Source organism: Panthera onca, chromosome F1 (genome assembly GCF_046562875.1).
Source record: "Panthera onca isolate mPanOnc1 chromosome F1, mPanOnc1 haplotype 2, whole genome shotgun sequence".
Lineage (NCBI taxonomy): Eukaryota > Metazoa > Chordata > Mammalia > Carnivora > Felidae > Panthera > Panthera onca.
Genome location: NC_138355.1, coordinates 35,221,321 through 35,236,882, shown reverse-complemented (window position 1 = coordinate 35,236,882; position 15,562 = coordinate 35,221,321). Strand labels below are relative to the sequence as shown.

The 15,562-nt window shown below is 40.5% G+C and overlaps 1 protein-coding gene across 5 annotated transcripts in view; it reads left to right on the top strand.

Annotated features, from left to right (window-relative positions):
- HHAT (hedgehog acyltransferase) overlaps positions 1-15,562 on the top strand; it is a 325,652-nt gene that overhangs the window by 239,599 nt on the left and 70,491 nt on the right. The gene's annotated exons all lie outside the window — the stretch shown is intronic.

The window sequence follows — 15,562 nt, the reverse complement described above, 5'->3', positions numbered from 1 at the left end:
TATTCCTGATAACCCTGAAAAAAGAAGCTAAAAAGAAATATGCTATCATCAGTGTTCATGGCAGGCAATAAAACACATGAAATTTATTGGGAAATGATTAATGTGCCTAAACTCCCCCACTATATGCAACGAAAGCAAATTTACTTTAAAAACCCAACACCACCAAATAGAGTACATTCGAGTTTTTTTTTTCCTACGAAGATGGTCATAGTAAAAGTGGACAGTTATTTCAGTAAAAACTCATGCAAAGCACATAGCAAAATAACACATCTGAAGGAATTGAAATATGCTCGTGTATGTTTAAAGATAAATATTTTGTTCAGTAGTAGTACCCAGCAATCAGCAGGAAAGAAATGTTGGTGAATTCTTATAGAAAATGGAATTTCAGTGAAAGTCATGGTTATGCAACACAAAGAAAAACCGTAAAAGGTGGTATCATCAAGGTTTCAATCTCCATCTTCAAATCTGAATAGTCTTCCCCGAAGTCTGAAACCCAATTATCACCTGTGAAAGCCAGAGAATTTTTTTCAGCTTAGGCTGAAGCCCTGTAACATATTTCCATGTTCCTTCATGAAGGGTCTAAAATTCACCTTGAACTTAATGTTAAGCACTGCTCAGTAGACTTTGAGCCATGGCTTATGCTACTGATAAAATTTAAAAATCAAAAATGCTAAAGGAGTAATGCAAACTGTGCCTTGTAGCCTATGTCTTGTCAATTTGGTTTGAAAATGAAAACGGTGAAAGCCGACACAGGATGAAGCACTTGTATGTCTGCTCTGCTTCATCAGCTCATTCCAGGACCCTCACGTGAGTACCTCATTTGAGCATCCATCCACAATTCAGACACCTACGTGTATAGTAGTTTTTGAGTATGCACTTTTTGGTGAGATACATGCATATATTTTGTGAAGATAGTGTTTATATTATGCATATTTATTGATCAGGAACATATTTTGTAAAAACCTACTTTATCACCTTTTATCTTGACAGCCTGGTAGTTGGCTATGGCTGTGTAGATGTGGAGCTCCTTGTGTACGAGATCAGGATTCCATCACTGTTTATATCCCCAGTGGTTAGCTCAGTGTCTGAGTTAGCTGCAGTGTTAAGTCAGTGCACAATCGGGTTGATTCTTTAGTTCTTCTTCCACTTGTCCACCCAAAGAGTTATTACTCTGTTTCTTACACAGTTCAGCGTAGATTGTGTTTAACTTCAGAGAAACATGGCTGGCATTTCACATGTTGTATAACCTTTTGAATAAACTGTTTCCCAACCTGGGTTACGCTCCTTCCCTCCCTTTTCATGAATATATTCCCCATTCTTTTGTCAAAATCCACATGAAGACTTGATGCCTTAATGCCTCCTTGGCACCTAATTTCCTCCATCTTTGATCTGATAGTAGTTTTACAATGTGAGTTCACCCCCACCCCCCCGCCCCCAGGGTGCCCACATCCTCTCTCCATGGCATTTATCCTTCATCTTGGTTTTTTTTAATCTGTTTTTTTAAAGATCGATTGGAAGATATCTAAGTAACAAAGATGATCATGTCTTCTTTTCTTGTATCTTTTTCATCTTCAAAATCAAAGCTTTGTTTGGAGCACAAAAGACAGTAGGATTTCTCAGTGTTGATAGAATGGCAGTTGAACATTCACTGGAAGACTAATCAGAGCTGAGTGTTGTGAATAGGAAGCCCTCTGATGTTCTAGGCAGGGCTGTATAATCGAACTTTCTACAATAATGGAAATGACCAATACAGGAGACACAACCACACTGAGCACTTGAAATGTGGCTGGTGTCACCAAGAAACTAATTTTTAATTTGAATCTAAGTAGCCCCCATGTGGTTAGGGGATTCCTTTTTGACGAGTGCAGTTCTAGAACATACCCCCATCTAGAAAAAAATTAAATGTACAGTGTTGGACTCTGCTATAATTTTGAGTGATGTTCATTAATGATGAGGTACCTCATATATCCAGTGTCTACTGAATGGCTCCACTTGTGCATCTCACAGGTAAATCTCAGATTTGGCATGTGTAATACTGGACTTGTGTACCTCTTCCCCCCATAATTCCAACTAGCTCCTTTCCCTCTAGCATTCTCTATTTCTAGAAAAGTCATAAGCTGTCTAGTTATTCAAGGCCAAAGTCATGAAGTTAACCTTTGTACTCTCTGTCCCTCAGTTCTACCTGTTCATACGGTATATTCTGTCACCTAGGTAGATCTTAACTTTTAAAAAATTTTTTTAATATTTATTTATTTTTGAGAGAGGGAGGGAGAAGGGGAAATGGGGAGGGGCAGAGAGAGAGGGAGACACAGAATCCAAAGCAGGCTCCAGGCTCCGAGCTGTCAGCACAGAGCCTGATGTGGGGCTTGAACCCACGAACCATGAGATCATGACCTGGGCTGAAGTCGGACCCTCAACCAACTGAGCCACCCAGGCACCACGGTAGATCTTAACTTTTAAAAATTATTTCCATTTCTAAGTCATCCTAATCTAACTGCTCTCATTTCTTGCCCAGTCTACTGAATAGCTTCTAACTAGTCTACCTGCTTCCATTTTGCCTTCTTAAGTTCTTTATCCTCATAGTGCAGAGTGATACTTCCCAGTAAAAACCTAACCATCTTCGGTTATCCTTCTTAAAATCCTTCGTGGTGTCCCATTATTTTAGGAGTAAGCTCTCAATATTTAACATGACCTATGGGGCCCTGCCTGATCTTGAGCTTGCTACCTCTCCCCATTCTGTCTGCTCCCCACCCCTCGGCCCCCCTCTCCCACTTTACACTCCGTTCTTCTCTTCATTTGCACACCTGGCCCCTCCTGCCTCACACAGCCTCGTTCATCTCCTAGGCTGCTCTCTCTCCCCTCTACTTGCATCTCTATTCATCCTTCAGATTGCAATTTGAATGATATCTTGTTTGGGTGTCTTTCGCTGACCCTCCTAAGTCAATCAGGTCCTGATCAACAACTCATTTTGGACACCTTGTACGTGATCTCTTCTGCTATACTTATCATAGTTGCAATGAAATATTTTTATCCAATAACTTGTTTAATCCTTATATCTTTCACTGAACTATTAGCCTCGTGAAGTCAGAGATTTGTATCCTTGGCATGCATCACAATGCCTGGCACAGAGTAAGCGTGCAGTAAATACTTGTCGAATGGTTGAATATTTTCTGATTTCACTGAGGGCAGTACAAGAAGAAGTAGGCTCACGCAGCAGCATGGAGAATACAGAGTGAAAACTGAAAGAACTTCCTAAAGCTGAGGCTTGTTGAGCATTATACAGGGAGCTTATTATTTTCCATAACAGCATAGATAGTAATTGGTCTAGTGATGGCAAAATGCTATTTTAATGCTCAGTGAACAAAATATATATAGGAAAGAAATGGATGGGGAGAAATTAGCCTTTCTGGTACCCTGCTGCTTTATGAGATGTGGGATTATTGGTTGTGACTCACTGAGGCACAGAGCTGTAGGAAGCTGACGAAAGGTACTTTCACAAAGCACCCGAGCTGGGCGGACAAAAGAGGAGTTAACTGCTGAAGCAACATGCTTTTCCTCTACACAAGCACTCTCTCGGGGAGCTAGAATTTGTGTTCAGCATTGAAATCTTTTAATAAGTGGACACATTGTGAAACATCAGTAGAGTGACATTACTTCTTGCCAATTCTGGATGTGCTCTCTCCTTTGAAGGAAGATACCTCCAGGCTGCTTGTCAGTTATTCCTATGCAAAGGAGAATCGATACCTCAAGCAGTTCACCCCCCCCCCCCCATCCCTAATGTTCATTTCATTGAATAATTTCAATATGTCCTCCTCCCCCTGCCATGTCTCCTCTTCTTTGCCCCAAGAGTATCCTGCTGAGCTGATTTATGTCCTTTCTAAAGCAGTAAAATTTCTATTTATAGACTTAATTGAGGAAAGATGCCTCCAGTGACAATCAGGGAGGGTCAGTCTAATGGTTCTGAAAGGGATCTGATGCTCTGATGTGTCAGAAGGAGCCCAAAGACCATGGCTCTGTGCTGATACACATTCAGTTTATCTGCTATATTGGTTGGTTTGACTTTGAAGATGCAGATACAGAAATCCTATGAGTTTGAGAGTTCAGTCAATTGTAAGAATTATTGACATGATATATAACCAGTACTTACTTAGTTTTGTGGAATCCTAACTCACTAATTGGCAGGATATACATGTCAGTTGGCCTGATAAGAAGGTCAGTGACTCCAGTCCCACCTAACTGAAGCATCACAAAGCAAACTAGTCTAAGAAGAGTAGTTCTGTTTGAGAGTGGCTCGTGATCTTCTATTTCTCTACTGCTTAAATCAATTCAAGAAATGGAGATCGAGTACTTATTATGGATAAGCCATTTTCTCAAGACTGGAACCCTTCTTAGACTTGGCTCCTTTGGCAAGGTCAGTCTGGTTTGTCCTTTCTTAATTTGCTCATTTAGGGGGAAAAAAAATTTCAGTACCCTATATGGGAGACACATTGCAGAGCTCTGGGAAGCTCTGAGTGAAAAACATGGTCCCCTCCTCCTCATTTCCTTTTTTTTGCATCTCTTTCAGTGCTTCTGTGCCTATCGTGTACTAGTCTGTCCTTGTATATGGTAGAGTCTGTTATTCGTCAGTTCCCTCCAAGAACAAGGTATTTCGTGGTGGCCTATCAGGATAATCATCTTTGTGGTGTCTGCTTTGGAACAGAGGCAGTAAAACCATGGAACAAGAGCTTTTCTTTATGAAGAGCTAAGTGATCTATAGAAAAACGTCTTATTTTCATTAACATTATAGAATGTTGGTTGGCTTAGCCTTCCCAGGCATTTCTCAGAAGAAAGGTCCAGGCTAGAGATAGATTTTTGGGAGCATGTACTTGGTATTTTGGAGCCATGGAAGTGTTTGGGACTTTCTGGAGAGAGTACAGAAAGAGAAGAAAAGGTGGTGGCCCAGGACTGAACCTGAGGAACACCAACAGTTAAAAGTTGGATAGAGGAGAAAGGGCCAACAGGGGGAGGAAAATCTCGAGGGTGATTTCACTGAAACTGAGAAAAAGAGGGTATTTCATGGAGGGAGTGGTCAATGATGGTGATGCCAGGGAGGGATAAAGTAAGATGAGGTTAAAGAATGGTTATGTCTCCAGGCCAGGGTGCTAATAGTGGGAGAAAGGAGCTATGAGGCATCTCCCCTGTGTCATAGGAGATTGTGGTCCAGCTGGAGATGCAAGGCACGTGCAAATCAGTTGAGGACCAATGTAAGGTATTTTGCACAGAGAGACCAGAGTGAGTCATGGAGGCAGCCGACGTTTGTGAGGGGTGGTGGTCAGGGCGAGCTAAGCTTTTAGGAATGGTTTAAAGAGCTGAGGCTTGAGTAGGACTCTGGAGAATTAAGATCGGGGCTTGGCTAGGTCAGTAGAGAAAAGACAAGCATTCCCGGTCAGGAGAATAGCACACATACAGCCTGAAGTCAGAAATAGGCTTGCCATTCAGGTGAGGAGGCAGACATGGTGGATGAGGAGTTATCACTCAGGAGGATGAAGGAAAGGAGGCTAGAGAAGCCGAATGGTTTCCCATATAAAGGGATCTGAATGCAAACTTAGAAATATAGAAATGTAAAACACTTAACCAAACAGGAGAGCATTAAATTAACGCATTAATCCCACACGTCAAATTAGCCTGTTGTGCCGGCTTGTTAGCACTCTCCCGGGCCTCTCTGTGTGGAAAAAGCAATGCATGTTGTTATGAACAGTGTGTTCCTTGGTGGATGACGACCTGATGGTGCCCCCTCCATTGTCTCCCACTCCGAAGGATCATTAATGATGCAGGAAGCACACTGCGCAATTCACTGCTTACACATTTTCTTCTCTGTGGGAACCTGACCCAAGCCTTAACCCCTCTGGTCTGAGAGGTGGAATGTGGCAAATAATTCCACCTCTTAGTTCAGATATGGTTAGCATGGCAAAAACATTTTCAAAGGTTCTTTTTAACTTTCCGTTACTGGATCTGCTGACAGAGAGAAGACTTTGAACTAGAGCCAGGTTCCAGTTAGTGGTGGCCTGGTGAGCCCCCCAGGTCTGGCCAGCTCTCGTCCTTTTTTCCTGCTAAGTGCACAGCACAGGCTCCCAGCCTCGGGAACTGTACTCTTGGTAAAGAATGCTAAGCCGAAGATGAGATCCATGGCTTGAATGTCAGTGGTTGAAATGGGCTTTTTCAGGTGGCTTGTGGGATTAGATTCATTACTTGAGAGCCCTCGATTCCTGCTTCTACAGCACAGATAAGTGGTGGTTATTCAAGTCACAGCCTGGTGCCCAGCAGTTTCTATAGATGAACTTAGGGAAAAGCAAAATCTTTATTATGTACGTGCTGAAGCTTTGGATGTGTGTTTCTAAATCTGGGTCTCTTTTCCTCCAAGAAAACCCATTACTCCCTGGAGGTAGCAGAACTTGAGTTTTCAGTGTTCCTATTAGCAATAGAAGGATAAATTAGCCCACTTTCCCCAAAATAATATGCACATACTTAGTGCAATATATTTTTACAGTATGTATTTATTTACACTGTGTATTTATATATTATGTGAAGTGGATATTATATGTATGTTGTAACTGTATAGCATCTATATGTAGTATATGTATATGTGTGTATGTGTGTGTGTGTGTGTGTGTGTGTGTATAGATATATATGTTTGTGTGCATCTATTCATTTTTAAAGCTCTGAGAAGTCAGAGATGTGCAGGACTTCCAAAATATCTCACATTCCTCCCAAGACCTAGAAATAAACACTGCTTTAAAAAGCTTATGGAGCAGCTGCTGGCCTCATTTGAGATAGCTGAGTTGGTATCATTGTACTTGTGATTGCCAGCATGTACTGAAACACACAACTTAAGGGGGCTTTTGCTTTTTCCTCTTGTCTCAACCCTCTAGTCCACCCCGTAAGCTCAGGTAAGTGCTGGAAGGGCCACTGTCTATCCCTTGAGGGGTAGCAGGAAAGAGTATAAGAGGTACAGGACATCTAGTAAGTTGACTATGCCACCACTGAAAGTAGCGATTTTGAAATAATTTAACTGTGAAGAAAGATGAATAAGGAATAATAGGTAGAATAAAAATTTATTTAAAGTTCCGTGCGCATACGGAAAAGAACGCAGAAGGTTACATGCTAACATACAGATGGTGATTAGCTTTTTATTGATGGGGATTATTTATGATACATATTTTCCTGGTTTTGCTTATTTATATTTTCAGCCTTTTCTATGGTGAATATGTATTGTTATCTAATTAAGGGTGATTGAGAGAAAAGGGAACATGATGGATCCCTCCTCGGGAGGCTATGCTTAGCTGACCCTGGATGCTTGATGTATGTTAGAGATGGAAGGAACAGACTAATGTGGGGCTGCTCTAGCTGCCACCCTTTGCCAGAGAAGAAACTGTACCAGACCCTGCACAGAGATCTTCCACATTGGTTATTTTATTGAAGCATCTCAACAACCACCCAGGGCAGGTATTGCTTATCTCCATTTTTATAGATGAGGAAACTCCAGACCGGGGAACGTACGTGATATGTCTAAGAACACATAGTTCAATTAGAAAGGGAGTCAAATTCAGTTATACATAATTTATTCTAAGCTTCCTTAATTTTAGGTAAGAAGAGAGACACCTGCCTTGATAAATATTACACACTTATTCATTCATCTCTCCTTGCTGCTTGTGTACATTTGGCATTAAGTTTTTTTAAGCAGCAAAAATGGATTTCTTCGGGAATAACAAAGAATTGCAATTTGGGACAAGCAAGCTAGGCAGAACCATTTGGCATTACATCAATTTCACATTCCAGCCCTCAGTTCTTGGACATCTTGTGTTTTAGTTGTGGCTTCACTCTACCTGCGTATGGAAAAATTACTCTAAGTGAAGTGGCAATGCTCACAAGAGCATTTTTACCAAATTATGTCCTGTGGTTTCAATAGTAGCTTTGTAGGTAAGTACTGTCATTATCCTTGTTCTGCAGTGGGAAAAAATGGAAACCCAGAAAGTTTAAGGAATATCTGTTTATGGGTCAGAAGTCAAATCTTCCTGCAAGGCTTCCTTGAGGTAAATGAATCTTTGGTCTCCATTCTGCTCATACATCCTTCTCATCAGCAACAACTTCCAATTCACTTCAGTTGTTTCTGACATTTACTTCTGCCTTTCTAAAGTATATTCTCTTATTTCTTCCCTTAAGAATTATAAATATTAGCTGCTTTCTACATGAGGTTTTAGCATCTGAGACCTACTGCCTATTCTCCCTCCAATATGGTAGTAGCTCTGTGTTTGGTTCCATCAGCACTCGATGTTCACGTTACCACCATGTTAAGTGTGGCTTACTGCCACGCCAGTTAATATGCTATAATTGAATTTCCTTTTTAGCCCACTGTTTGCCCACCTCAGATTAAGAATCACCTTGCCTCTTTTTGTTTCATTGGCAGGTTACTATCACCACTTCTTTGCAAACTCCCCAGTAAAATGGAAAAATCCCTCAGAATAGTCATTTCCGTGTGGTCAGATGTATTTGGCAATCTGTCAGCTCTCTTCTTTTCCCGGAGAACCTCTCCTGGGCCCTTCCATCCTCTGTCCCATCTGGATCATATCTCTTTAGATGGACTGTACAGTCTGTGTCCTGACACTTTCCTCCTCCTCTTTCCCGGGCTGAATCCCTGGGTCTTGGACCCCACATCCCCTTGTTTTCTCCTCCCTTTGATTTGGTGGAGCACGTCCTTCAGTACAAGGACTACTTCTACTAGACCTAGTAGAAGGGCCTTTAGAAAAGGACCATGGATAATAAATTTTTTTGAGACTTGCATTTCCCAAACTGTCTTTATTCTATTCTCACATTTGATTGATTGTCTGAGCACTGAATTTTAAGGTTGAAAGGTAATTTCTCTTGAAAATTTGGAAGATGTAATTTGTCTTCTAGTTTTTAGCTTTACTGTTGAGAAATGCCATTTTGATTTTTGATTCTTTATATGTAATCTGTTTTTCTCTTGAGAAACTTAATGAAAATATCTTTGGCATTCTGAAATGCCACCGTACCCGTTGTCCCTGAGTTTAGAGTCACTCTGATACAATTTATTCACAAAAAAAATTTCTCATCATCGCCTTCGTCATGGGGAGTGGGGGGCAGAGAAAGAAGGAAGCCCCAGGGTCTGTATGCTCATTACCCAGATTTTTATTCTTTTTTTTTTTTAACGTTTATTTATTTTTGAGACAGAGACAGAGCATGAACAGGGGAGGAGCAGAGAGAGAGAGGGAGACACAGAATCTGAAACAGGCTCCAGGCTCTGAGCTGTCAGCACAGAGCCCGACACGGGGCTCGAACTCACGGACCATGAGATCATGACCTGAGCCGAAGTCGGACGCTTAACCGACCAAGCCACCCAGGCGCCCCTCATTACCCAGATTTTTTAAAGATATTTTTAAATATTTGTTTATTTTTGAGAGAGAGAGAGAGAGAGAGAGAGAGAGAGAAAGAAGAGGGCAAGCAGGGGAGGGGCACAGAGAGAGGGAGACACAGAATTCAAAGTAGTCTCCAGGCTCTGCGCTGTCGGCACAGAGCCTGACGTGGGGCTCGAACTCCCTAACTGTGAGACCATAACCAGTTGAGCCACCCACATGCCCTACATTACCAAGATTTTTAGCCAACCTCTCTGTTTTCTTGTCTCCGTGGTTTACTGTTGCCGTCTGTGGCACATGGTGCCTCTAATGGCTAGGCCTTCTGGGGATCTGGTGTAGGAATGACTTTCTCCTCTGACATCTACTATCTAGGTGTCTCAGTGCTGCTAATTCCTCCATCTGTTTTCTGTCTTGTAAAAATGGGTTCATTTTGCCCACTTGCTTTTCACTTCTATTCCATTCCTTGCCTGTGAGTCTATACCTTTTCAAATGTTGACTTGCTTTTAAAAAAAAATAATGTTTATTAATCTTTGAGAGAGAGAGTGAGCGAGCACGCACGGGGGAGGGACAGAGAGAGAGGGAGACACAGAGTCTGAAGTAGCTCCAGGCTCTGAGCTGTCAGCACAGAGCCTGATGCAGGGCTTGAACCCACAGACTGTAAGATCATGACCTGAGCCAAAGTCAGATTCTTAACTGACTGAGCCACCCAGGTGCCCCATCAAATGCTTACTTGCTTTTTAATGGGGTTTTGGAGGGAGCAAAGATCTCTCATCTCCTGTGTTTAACTGGATGTCCTAGAACAGTTTTCTGTGCTGTTGGCTGAATCATTTTGGAATGCTTTACCTGTTTGTCAGTTTTAGATTTTAAAATACCAAGTTTGCTTAAAAATGGGAGTTGCCCTAAGCTGTTGCTTTTGTGTTTGAACAGGATATAGCTGAGGCCACAACTGTCACATTTTAGGCTTCTTTAATAGTCCCAAGGGATCTTAGTGCTACCTGGAGAGGGAGGCCCCAGCCATGAGCAGTCATAACTGGGGGGTGACAGTCATCTAGCTTCTGTCTTCTCACCCACATGCCTTGACTCCATACTTAGGGGAGGTAGCCAGGGTCTAAGGTCATTAAGCAGAAAGATTCCTAGACTTCCTTTTTTAAATTCTTTTATTCTTTTTAATTTATGAAGTCAAAAATACAGATAAGACTGAAGCCCCCTAAGACAATAATTCCTCTGACCCCAGCAAACACACCTTACTCACTTTGCTCTCCCATGAGAGGTAACCATTATTGTCAGGTTGGAGTATAGCTTTCCATACCTTTACTGCTGTGTGTGTGTGTGTGTGTGTGTGTGTGTGTGTGTGTGTGTGTGTGGTTTAATAAATGGATAAATATTCTAAAATATGTGCTTTTTTCCCCCTCCTCATGGTGTTATTTTGAGGCTGTTTCTATATTAGTGTATGTGGATTGGCATGACTGGACATGGTATGGATATATAATGTTTTTTAGCCATTCTTCTGTTGCTGAAATTTTAGGTTGCTTCTAATTTTTCTCTTTTGCAAATGCAGCTGCTGTAGAGATGCCTATTTATGCCTCCTTGTACATATATGTAAGTATTCCTTTAGGGCAGGAACCAAGAATAGAATAGAACAGGAGTTGGCAAATGATGGCCCATGGGCCAAATCTGGTCTACTGCCTGTTTTTGTATGGCCTGCAACTAAGAATGGTTTTTATATCTTAAAACTGTTTTATTCTGGGGCACCTGGGTGGCTCAGTTGGTTAAGCATCTGACTCTTGGTTTCAGCTTAGGTCATGATCTCATGGTTTGTGAATTCAAGCCCTACGTGGGACTCTGTGCTGACAGTGCGGATTCTCTCTCTCTCTCTCTCTCTCTCTCTCTCTCTCTCTCTCCCTCCCTCCCTCCCTCCCTCCCTCCCCCCCCCCCCCCCCCCCCCCCACTCGCTCTCTCTGTCTCTCTCTCAAAAATAAATGACTTAAAAAAACTATTTTATTCAATGGTCCATACTCTCCCTACCTGTTTGAAAGATCACCTTTAATATATAGTCAATATCCAAGTATACATGGGTTCGTTTTAGGGCTCCATTCTATTGTATTGATCTACTTGATTCTTCCTATTTTAAATGCTAGAGTTCTATGCTATGTCTTGATTCCTGACATTGGTATTTATATCTGAATTTGTTAGGTTTGCAATGAATTGTAGCTTAATTTGGGTAGCGTTTGCATGTCTGTGATATTGACTCTGAATTTTCAATCATGAATAGTTATTTATTCAAGTCTTCCCTAAGGTTATTACATAATGATTTATCATTTCTCCTCAGAAGTCTTGGGCACTTCTTTGCGGATTATTGCTTTGATATAAGAAAGGTATTGATTTTTGTTTTGAGTTGATAATTTTGCTTCTTTCTTGTTTAAATCTTTTGTTGCCTCTATTAATTTGCCAGTTGTTTCTTTTGATTTTTCTAAATAGATGATCATATCATCTACAAATAATGACAGTTTGTCCTTGCCAACAAATTTAACTCTTGCTGCATTTAATTGTCTTGTGGTACTGATGGAGACTTTCAGCGTGGTTTTGAGTGACAGAAGGGAAAATGTCTTTTTCTTAAAGCTAGTGGGAGGGAATACCTGCTCTGGGTTTTGACATATCTTCTTTATCAACTTAAAGAAGCTTCCTCTTTTCTTTTACTAGTTGGTTTTTTTAAAAAATCATGAATGAGTGTGCAATTTTACTTAATATTTTATTAGCATCTATGGAGTGATCATAAGATTATCCTCCTTTAATTATTTAATCTCATAAATTTCTAATGTTTTTAATACTGAATCCTCCTTCCATTCCTGGGATAAATCCTACTCAATTGCGAGTATTCTTTTAATCACTTCTGTATTCAATTTACAGGTATTTAATTTAGAATTTTTAAGGCACTGTGTATAAGAAAGATTAACTCATGATTTTATTTCCCCATGTTGGCTTTTTATGACTTTAGTATCAGGGTTATACTAGCACCATGAAATAAGTAGAAGCTTCCCATGATTTTCAATCCTCTGAAACAGTTTCCGGAAATTGTCTTTTCCTTGACCTTATGGTAGAACTTGCTCATTAAGATCATTTGGCCAATTTTTCTTTAAGTGTAGAGCTTTGACCACTATTTCAGTTCTTCTGTGGTTATGCTTTCTCAGGCTTTCTACTTTTTCTTTGAGAATTTTAGGCAATTTATATTTTCTAGATACTGTGTTTCTCAGCTACGTTACCAAATATATTGCTATATAATCTCCAAAGAGTTTTAAATCTCCTATATATTATTATCTCTTGTTGTTTATTTGGCCTTGTTTTCTTAATTCATCATACTTGCCAACGTTTATTCATTTTATTATTATTTCAATAAAAGTGTTTGGTTTATTTTTTTATTTATTTTTTTTTAAATTTTTTTTTCAACATATGAAGTTTATTGTCAAATTGGTTTCCATACAACACCCAGTGCTCATCCCAAAAGGTGCCCTCCTCAATACCCATCACCCACCCTCCCCTCCCTCCCACCCCCCATCAACCCTCAGTTTGTTCTCCGTTTTTAACAGTCTCTTATGCTTTGGCTCTCTCCCACTCTAACCTCCTTTTTTTTTTTTTTTTTTTCCTTCCCCTCCCCCATGGGTTTCTGTTATGTTTCTCAGGATCCACATAAGAGTGAAACCATATGGTATCTGTCTTTCTCTGTATGGCTTATTTCACTTAGCATCACACTCTCCAGTTCCATCCACGTTGCTACAAAAGGCCATATTTCATTTTTTCTCATTGCCACGTAGTATTCCATTGTGTATGTAAACCACAATTTCTTTATCCATTCATCAGTTGATGGACATTTAGGCTCTTTCCATAATTTGGCTATTGTTGAGAGTGCTGCTATAAACATTGGGGTACAAGTGCCCCTATGCCTCAGTACTCCTGTATCCCTTGGGTAAATTCCTAGCAGTGCTATTGCTGGGTCATAGGGTAGGTCTATTTTTAATTTTCTGAGGAACCTCCCCACTGCTTTCCAGAGTGGCTGCACCAATTTGCATTCCCACCAACAGTGCAAGAGGGCTCCTGTTTCTCCACATCCTCTCCAGCATCTATAGTCTCCTGATTTGTTCATTTTGGCCACTCTGACTGGCGTGAGGTGGTATCTGAGTGTGGTTTTGATTTGTATTTCCCTGATAAGGAGCGACGGTGAACATCTTTCCATGTGCCTGTTAGCCATCCGGATGTCTTCTTTAGAGAAGTGTCTATTCATGTTTTCTGCCCATTTCTTCACTGGGTTATTTGTTTTTCGGGTGTGGAGTTTGGTGAGCTCTTTATAGATTTTGGATACTGGCCCTTTGTCCGATATGTCATTTGCAAATATCTTTTCCCATTCCGTTGGTTGCCTTTTAGTTTTGTTGGTTGTTTCCTTTGCTGTGCAGAAGCTTTTTATCTTCATAAGGTCCCAGTAATTCATTTTTGCTTTTAATTCCCTTGCCTTTGGGGATGTGCCGAGTGAGAGATTGCTACGGCTGAGGTCAGAGAGGTCTTTTCCTGCTTTCTCCTCTAGGGTTTTGATGGTTTCCTGTCTCACATTCAGGTCCTTTATCCATTTTGAGTTTATTTTTGTGAATGGTGTGAGAAAGTGGTCTAGTTTCAACCTTCTGCATGTTGCTGTCCAGTTCTCCCAGCACCATTTGTTAAAGAGACTGTCTTTTTTGCATTGGATGTTCTTTCCTGCTTTGTCAAAGATGAGTTGGCCATACGTTTGTGGGTCTAGTTCTGGGGTTTCTATTCTATTCCATTGGTCTATATGTCTGTTTTTGTGCCGATACCATGCTGTCTTGATGATTACAGCTTTGTAGTAGAGGCTAAAGTCCGGGATTGTGATGCCTCCTGCTTTGGTCTTCTTCTTCAAAAGTACTTTGGCTATTCAGGGCCTTTTGTGGTTCCATATGAATTTTAGGATTGCTTGTTCTAGTTTCGAGAAGAATGCTGGTGCAATTTTGATTGGGATTGCATTGAATGTGTAGATAGCTTTGGGTAGTATTGACATTTTGACAATATTTATTCTTCCAATCCATGAGCAGGGAATGTCTTTCCATTTCTTTATATCTTCTTCAATTACCTTCATAAGCTTTCTATAGTTTTCAGCATACAGATCTTTTACATCTTTGGTTAGATTTATTCCTAGGTATTTTATGCTTCTTGGTGCAATTGTGAATGGGATCAGTTTCTTTATTTGTCTTTCGGTTGCTTCATTGTTAGTGTATAAGAATGCAACTGATTTCTGTACATTGATTTTGTATCCTGCAACTTTGCTGAATTCATGTATCAGTTCTAGCAGACTTTTGGTGGAGTCTATCGGATTTTCCATGTATAATATCATGTCATCTGCAAAAAGCGAAAGCTTGACTTCATCTTTGCCAATTTTGATGCCTTTGATTTCCTTTTGTTGTCTGATTGCTGATGCTAGAACTTCCAACACTATGTTAAACAACAGCGGTGAGAGTGGACATCCCTGTCGTGTTCCTGATCTCAGGGAAAAAGCTCTCAGTTTTTCCCCATTGAGAATGATGTTAGCTGTGGGCTTTTCATAAATGGCTTTTATGATGTGTAAGTATGTTCCTTCTATCCCGACTTTCTCAAGGGTTTTTATTAAGAAAGTGTGCTGGGTTTTGTCAAAGGCCTTTTCTGCATCGATTGACAGGATCATATGGTTCTTCTCTTTTTTTTTTATTAATGTGATGTATCACGTTGATCGATTTGCGAATGTTGAACCAGCCCTGCATCCCAGGAATGAATCCCACTTGATCATGGTGAATAATTCTTTTTATATGCCGTTGAATTCGATTTGCTAGTATCTTATTGAGAATTTTTGCATCCATGTTCATCAGGGATATTGGCCTGTAGTTCTCTTTTTTTACTGGGTCTCTGGTTTAGGAATCAAAGTAATACTGGCTTCATAGAATGAGTCTGGAAGTTTTCCTTCCCTTTCTATTTCTTGGAATAGCTTGAGAAGGATAGGTATTATCTCTGCTTTAAACATCTGGTAGAACTCCCCTGGGAAGCCATCTGGTCCTGGACTCTTATTTGTTGGGAGATTTTTGATAACCGATTCAATTTCTTTGCTGGTTATGGGTCTGTTCAAG